Below are 8,084 nucleotides of genomic sequence, written 5' to 3'. Positions count from 1 at the left end.
AGAGAGAGAGAGAGAGAGAGAGAGAGAGAGAGAGAGAGGTAAAGAGGAAAGGAGGGAGACACGTTGGGCGCGGCGAGAGTATAATGTGCCGTTGCGTAATTGCCACTTTCTGGCAGCTGAAACGCATTAGGATGACGCCATTTAGTCGAGGTTACAACGGTAGCCTTGATCGATCGATCGGTCCGAAAGACTGTCCGATCCTCATATTTAGGGCAACAAGACGTTTGACGCGTTTAAGAGCTGCTTAAATCTCATTTTGCTTGGTGGAAACGAAATCAAGCATTGAATATCCGATGCTACGGTATAATGTTGCAACATGTACATGTATCTTGACGAATACAGGATGTATGTTTTGAAACTACTAGATGTGCCTTTCTACTATAGCTCCTTTAGCCGTTATCTGTAATCTTAATTTGATCAGATTTAATTGACTCATAATTAACATTCTACACATAGTTATTTGATTGTATTTTGTATGTCATTAGCACTTAAAAATATGTGCTATAATATTTTTCGAAAGTATAAATTTACGAAAATTTTTAAGTCTTCAAAAAAGTTACACTTTAAGAAAATCGATTAAACAATTTATTATATCTTCTATATTGTGTTATTGACGTCATCGATATGCACTATCAGCGAAAGGCACAGTGTTCTTCCTGGCTGTTGACGATATTTCGCGGTATCGTCCTTTCACGAGTCTAAAATTATCCGCGTCGAGGACGGTTAATGTGTTCCGAGAAGCCTGAGAAGGTGGTTTACATCCATCGCCCGAGAGAGAGAGAGAGAGAGAGAGAGAGAGAGAGAGAGAGAGAGAGAGAGAGAGAGAGAGAGAGAGAGAGAGAGAAAATAATATATAAACATATAAATATATTAATATTAACGAATTTTGTCAAAAAAATGATGCAAACGAGAAGCAAGACGCGTAGCGCGACTAAAATTCAGCAACTGCTACGATCAACACAAAAAGACGAATCGAAAATAATTGATGACTCTAGCGATTCCAAACAAAAATTCGAAGAAACTGTTTCTGCTAATGAGTCAGAAGAGAATGCAGAGCTTGAAATAAAAACTTCATTTGACGACGATTTGACGCATTCCACGATGTAACCTCCATTGCTCTCTATTATGCACAGCGTGTGTTGCAAAATAAATATTAATTATCGTTCGAAATGTGTTCATAATAATAAAACATTAGTACCATAGATAAAACGTGTTCACGAATTTCTTTTTTGCCATAAGCACCGTGTTTATGTTTCTTGATAATTTTTTCATTATTTATGTTAAATTTGCAATATTAATATTTTATTAACATGTGAAATGCTTAAATTTACTGCTTTATGTCTTTTTTTTTATTAACTATAGTGTTCGTTCAAAGAAAATAAATTATAACAAAAGTTTTATACGGCAATTTGCATAGTGTGCGAAAAGTAAGAAGTGCAAAATTAGCAATATTGACCTCTTGCAGTTTTTCCCTTAAAATTAGAATTTGTAATTTGCAAATTTTTTCCTTGTCATTTCAAGTCTGCTCTTTCAGAATCCACAAGAAAATTTGACTTATCTATGTTAGAAAAAAAGTGACGATTTTTTTTCAAATGAGTGCAAAATTCACGATTTTCAAATTTAACTTTTTTTTTACAAGCGAATATTTTACAAACTACTGTCTTTTTCATATTTTCTTAATGGCTACGTTTACACCCAGCGACCTGATCACGGCCTGACCTATATTGTGACCCGAAGTAGGTCTAGTCATCGTTCGTTTACACCGAAAGAGACCTAAAAATTGACGGGATCGTATTTGGGATCGCCCTGAATTGCAGCGAATCCGAACAAGCAAATAAAGCTTTTAGGACGCGTCGCGCGTGATCGCGCGTTTACATCGCAAATGATAACGGCCTATTTCAGGTCGGGTCACTAAAATACGCGGCCTGACCTGAAGCCAGGTCCGGTCGCCTATCAAGTGTTTACAGCAGGCGGCCTAAATAATTTAGGTCGAATTTGAAGTATAGGCCGCGGCCTAATTTCAGATAAGATATAATATATCTAAGTAAGTTAAGATGTATTTAGATAAGATAAAGTAATAATCAGCTACCATATTCGCATATTCGCTAAAATAGAGAAAATATATAGAGAAAAATTTTTGGTGCTATTTTTTCTATGTGTGGATAGTAATATTTAAACAAGAATTTAGCGACGTGTCTTTTACAATAATATGAATAAATGCCACATTTATTTAATTACATTTTATATGCATTATTTGTGTGTCATTAAACTTTTGTTATAATTCAACAATTTCCCCTAAAGTGAACATTTACAACGAAAATTACGTTTTATCTTAATCGTTAATAAATATCATTCTAATATTCTTAATGCGATAGAGTGTTATGAGTCACAATTTTAAGTTTATTCTGAATTAAAGGAATATTCAGAATTATAGGAAATTTAAATAACCTTCGGCAAATCTATTTTTGTATTTTGTTTTGATATTATCCATATGTCGTAATATTTTCACTTTCTATTTTGCATTTCCTATATTCCAAATCATTTCTGTACTGTATTTTAACGGAAAGTACAGTTTTTAATACAATAAAATTAGAAATGTAATTAATATTTTGTAACATTCACAATTGGTTCAAAATTATCGTGGAATTACTGCTTCTTCGATTTCAGAATGACTATGAACAATATCACGTTTTTACACAGATTAAGCAGATAATTTTAATCACACGTATACATAAAGTGGTTATTATTGGATAAAAATTGGATAAATATTATCTTATCAAAAATTAAGCAACAAAACAAAATTCCAAAATACGATTACACTTTACTGAAGGTTTATTTTCTTCTAAATAGAAACAGAGAAAAGAATTATTTATTAATTTAGTGTTAGCATAGTTATTAAATTGCAAAAGCATTGTTATAAATTATTATTGTTCGCATACTAAATTATGTCAAAGTACAAAAACAAATAAATTCAAAACTAATTCTTGATAAAATAATTATAATGCACTGTTGTGCATTTAATTTTTTATTAATAATTTATTACACAGAATTGAATTTCAAAAAATAACACTCGAAAATTAGATTTTAGAAAAGCTGATTGAGATACATTTTTAAACATATATACAGTGAAAATCTATTCGATAAGTCTATTGCTCTTTCTAATAATACACAAATTATGAATTTGCACATTGCTTCATCAACATTTTATTACGCTCACAAAGGTCCTCTTACAAAGAAACTTATAAGGTTTGCACATTACTTTCTCTTTTTATTCATAGAGGAAGCTTTATGAGTGCAATAAAGTGTTAATGAAGTAATGTGCAAATTCCTAATTAGCACACATAAAAATAGTGAGGAAGCAATGTGTAAATTCCTAATTTGCACACTTTTTTATTTTTATGTAATTTTTACACAAATTTTACATACGGGCTCTATCCTCTTCTGAGTCAAATATTACATTATTCTGGCTCAGATTAGGGTATCGCTTTTTAATATATTTTTATCCAAATAATGTTACGTTGTCTCAAAAGAGTGTGTCTCAAAGTACAAACTATCATATATATGAAGTTTAACATCGAAAAAATAAATTTAATGCCAGTGGTTGCTAGCTTGACAACCTTCAACAACTCTCATCTCCTCCTATTTATTTTAAAAATACTCTATTCCTTTTAATTTGCACACTTCTTTAAATTTTAAATTTAACCTTTTTATGAATTGATAGAGAGTCAGTTTAGTAGCACAAATGGGGTTTTACAATCGACGTAAATCAAGTCGATGTTAACTTTGAGAGTTCAGGCTATATGGTCCATATATGGACTTCCCCCATATGAACTTTTGATCGCGTATAAAACTTGGTTTAATCAACCAAATCTCAAAGAATTATATATGAAATAGGGACAGAAAAGACTAAAGAATATAACAGAATTAGAAATAACCCGATATCTAAAAATTTGCGAAAGTTAAAGCCACCACAGACATTTCTCAAAAAATTCAAAATTTTTTAAAAAGATAAACCCTTTCACCGATCTTTGCCCAATTAAATACCAACCTTCCTTTAAAGTAAATTTAGATGATAAAAGACTTTTTTTAAAATATCTAAAAATACAAGAGTCCAATAATATATGTATAAATGTAGAAAGTTCCATCGTAATTAGATGTAACATTTTTCGAACGAAGAATTTGGGTCACATGCAGCCGCTCCATTGTCAATTAATCATCAGTGTGAGTCGCGTTAATTAGATAATATAGTTATATAAACGAAAACAGAGAACTTGAATCGCCAGTGAATAATTAACATGTAGCTAAAAAAGGATTATGATCGACCCAACTGGCAAATCTTATTGATCACAAAACGCTACGTTTCGACCGCAGATTTCGGTCCTTTTCAAGCGTATAACAACTCACAAATATTAATCAGTCAGACATAATGCCCAAACGACGCCGAATCTAAAAACTAAACATCAAAAATTGAAGCACGCAACAATAAGTATAAATCCATAAATAATTATATAAATCAGAAGCTTACATATTTGTGCGTTAAAATCACAGAGGTAAAATACATGCATTTTCGTTAGTCGTTTATGTCGAAGGACATGTCGGAGAGCCGTGCGGTGGTAAAATTTAAACTGACAAACCGGACAAGAGAGAGAGGAGAGAGAGAGAGAGAGAGAGAGAGAGAGAGAGGAGAGAGAGAGAGAGAGAGGAGAGAGCAATAAAAACAAACCAATGTCGTCAATAATAAAAGCTAGGGCGTAGAGAGGGAAACAGAGAAGAAGAAGAGGAAATTATGTTTCTTTTATAATATGTTCGTAGAGAGCGTTAAGATTCTTCGTGTCTTTTTGTAAGAGTTAATGGTGTCATCAAATTTTTTAATAAAAAACATCTCCGCTAATTCCCTCTTTCTAATCTGTCTCTCTTTATATATTACTTCTGGCTTTCCCCAATCGTTGTATAAAGTATATAAAGTACTATACTTATATAAAAAGAGAAAGTAAGAGAGAGAGATTTGATTATACACGTATTTTTAATATAATATGATGTGAGAATTTTGTTTTCCGAGTGACAACCATGCTAATACAGGCCATTTCTTTACAAGCCACAATGTCAACAGAAGTACATATTTATAATAAATTTTTACTACTGCTCCGACATAGGGTACAACTGAAACAAAAAGGAGAGAAAATTAGCATTAATATTATAGCAAATAATATTATAAAATACGGCACAAATCTGTGTAATACTTACGGCAAAGTTGAAGTATCAAATCACGGTATTTTGCATTTAACCAACTGTACCATCCAATTGGCTTATTATCTGAAATATATAAATGATTTCTTTATTGAATATATTTTGAATATTTTTCCTGTGAAGTACCTAATACTTTTCAAGCAATGATTATTCATAAAGCAAAATTATCTATTAGTAATATCTATTAGTAATTTAAATTAAAAGCGCACATTTTTAAATAAATATTGCAATAATTTAACGCTTTTTTTCTGTTGTGATTTAAAAATTAAATTTTAGTGTAAAGTAAACATTGAGTAGAGTATATAAGGTGAACATTGTAAACGAATAATTACTTAATACTACACGTGACCTATCCAGTAAGTTTTATATGTCTTATCATGTGCGTTACAGTAGAACTTTTATTATCCTTATAGGCATTAAATGATAAAATATTATGAATAATATGATTAAATAAAATAGTATTCTCATAAGTTGAATAACGTACTTTTTATATTGTTATTTAGCTATTTGCATAATTTAACCCTAGAACGATACACTTTTAAATTGAAACATAAATGGTACACTGTATATCATATCTTATGTGACTTTGAGTAGTTTCTAATTTAGAAACAAAATTCAAAAAGTAAGGTAAATGTACCAATGAGTAACCATGTCCCAGTATCTAACTATTAATGCAAATATGAATTTTTAATAAGTTTTGTATGTCAAATACGAACAGAATTTCAAATTTTTTATTTTATGTAGTTATTTAGCTTTGTAATATTTTAAATTATGTCAATAGATTATTTAGTTTAAGCTATTCAAAATATTGTTTGAATTCTCTCCGTCAGGGATGGGCTGAGATTTGTGAGATTAATATTTGTTTTCCCTAGGTGTATGAAGCATTTCTAGAATCTTAAGAACATTTAGAACAATGTAAAATTATAATATAATTAATTCAAATGTATTTTTGAACAAGAATTTGCTTGGCTACATATCGGTACATGAAAAACTCGCTCGACCAATAAATAACTAACCGACTAATTATCGGGCACACGTGCTTGCTCGTTCGTTCGAGTAGATAACCACAATCGAAGTTTCTATTTCTGTGAGTTTTTTCAATGCAAAATTGTAAGTAAGATAAATATACCAATAAATAACCAATTAAGGTCAATGGGACCGTATATCACAAATATGATGCAAAAGTTCAACATTTTTAGTTGAACCATTATTATTTAAAAAAAAATTTTTTTTTTGGGTTAGAAAAAGCTATTTCCAAGTATTAGCCAAGTACTAGGATATTTAAATTCGGACGCTAAGACAGTCATTTTTCATTGGTTATATACAGAGACAAATATACCTTTTGGAATTTATCTTTATTCTACGCTCAATTCTATATAATCGATCATTTTATACAGTTGCAATTGATTAAGAAAAAAACTTCAATCTTCTCAAATTTACTATAATTTCTCATAAAGCAATGATTTTTTATTTATTGGTACATTTACCTTAATAAAAAGCTGAATATGTGTAAAATAGAAAGATTGTCATTAGGATTTTAAAAGGATAATAAAATATAAAGAAAGATTTTGTGAAAATCAGAAAAATCTACTTTCGTAAATATAACTTTTTGTTTCTTTTTTGCATTAAAAAAAAAACGTTTATATTTTCTGGAAAATTGAAGCAGATATTGTAAAGATAGTTATGACTTTTTCGTATCTTCTAAAAAATAGACTTATTTAAGCAGTTGAAAAAAAGGAGGTAAAAATAACAAAGTGCACTAAAGATGAAAGAGACATTTTAACATACAAATATATATTTTTATACTTTTAAAATGATGTTATTCTGAAACTTTGCTACAATCGACACAAACACACATGCGATGCTCGTCGCGTATTAGTTTAGATTTAGAGCATGTAACACATGTGTTAGTTTATATGCGTTTAACATATATATAATAAATTTATGTAAATAATTAAAATAAACATTACAGTTGAATACTCACATTCTATACCATGCAGCTGGTCGCGTCAATCACGCATCGTGAGTAAAAATTTTCAAGTGACACACAACCTGCGCTTTTTGCTCTTTCGCACAAATTGCATACTTACACTGACGTTCACAGATTTGCTAGTCAACTTGGTTTGCGAAGCGTCGGTGTTCTCGGATCGGTAGCTAAGTGCGCAGCTCAGCATGCCGGCCATTTGAACATCAGACTGCTTAGCGTAATGCTGTATTCTAAATACAAAGTAATTACATATATGGAGTAAACATGTTACAATCAACAATTAAGATAACCAATAATCTACGAAAACATCGCGCACACACACATATCTAAGTTAAATTTTTTTCAAATAAATCCTTTTAAAGTCTATATGTCAAAAATAAACTATTAATAGCTGGTTGAAGTTTGGAACGTTCCTGGAGCGATTTTTAAAAATCGATTTGTTCCATTTCTCCTCTCGCACAGAGTTAGTTCTAAGCGTCAGACAAACAACAAAAAATAGTAGGAGCGAATACACGCGTCGGAAGGTACCCTTACGCACGATAAACTACCCTTCAGATCACTAAAAGAATTCTTGCGTCTCTAAAACTCATTTGTTCTATTTCTCCTCTCGCACAGAGTTAGTTTTAAGCGTCAGACAAGCAACAAAAAATAGTAGGAGCAAATACACGCGTCGGAAGGCACCCTTACGCACAATAAACTACCCTTCAGATCACTAAAAGAATTCTTGCGTCTCTAAAGCCGATTTGTTCCATTTCCCCTCTCGCATAGAGTTATTTCTAAGCGTCAGACAAGCAACAAAAAATAGTATGAGCGAATACACGCGTCGGAAGGCACCCTTACGCACGATAAA

General features: G+C 31.1%; 1 long non-coding RNA gene across 1 annotated transcript; it reads right to left on the bottom strand.

Annotated features, from left to right (window-relative positions):
- Positions 1-4,726: 4,726 nt before the first annotated feature.
- Positions 4,727-7,644, bottom strand: LOC139787026 (uncharacterized). Its single transcript, XR_011722510.1, has 3 exons — positions 7,232-7,644; positions 5,245-5,313; positions 4,727-5,160 (listed from the first exon to the last, which is right to left on the bottom strand). It is a non-coding gene; the product is annotated as an uncharacterized lncRNA (long non-coding RNA).
- Between the last annotated feature and the right edge of the window lie 440 nt (positions 7,645-8,084).

The sequence above is a fragment of the Temnothorax nylanderi genome, unplaced genomic scaffold, assembly GCF_030848795.1.
Source record: "Temnothorax nylanderi isolate EJ_2023f unplaced genomic scaffold, tnyl_v1.0 TNYL_tig1243_pilon, whole genome shotgun sequence".
In the NCBI taxonomy this organism is placed as follows: Eukaryota; Metazoa; Arthropoda; class Insecta; order Hymenoptera; family Formicidae; genus Temnothorax; species Temnothorax nylanderi.
The sequence above is the reverse complement of the archived record's forward strand: the minus strand, read 5'-3'. Positions and strand labels throughout refer to the sequence as shown.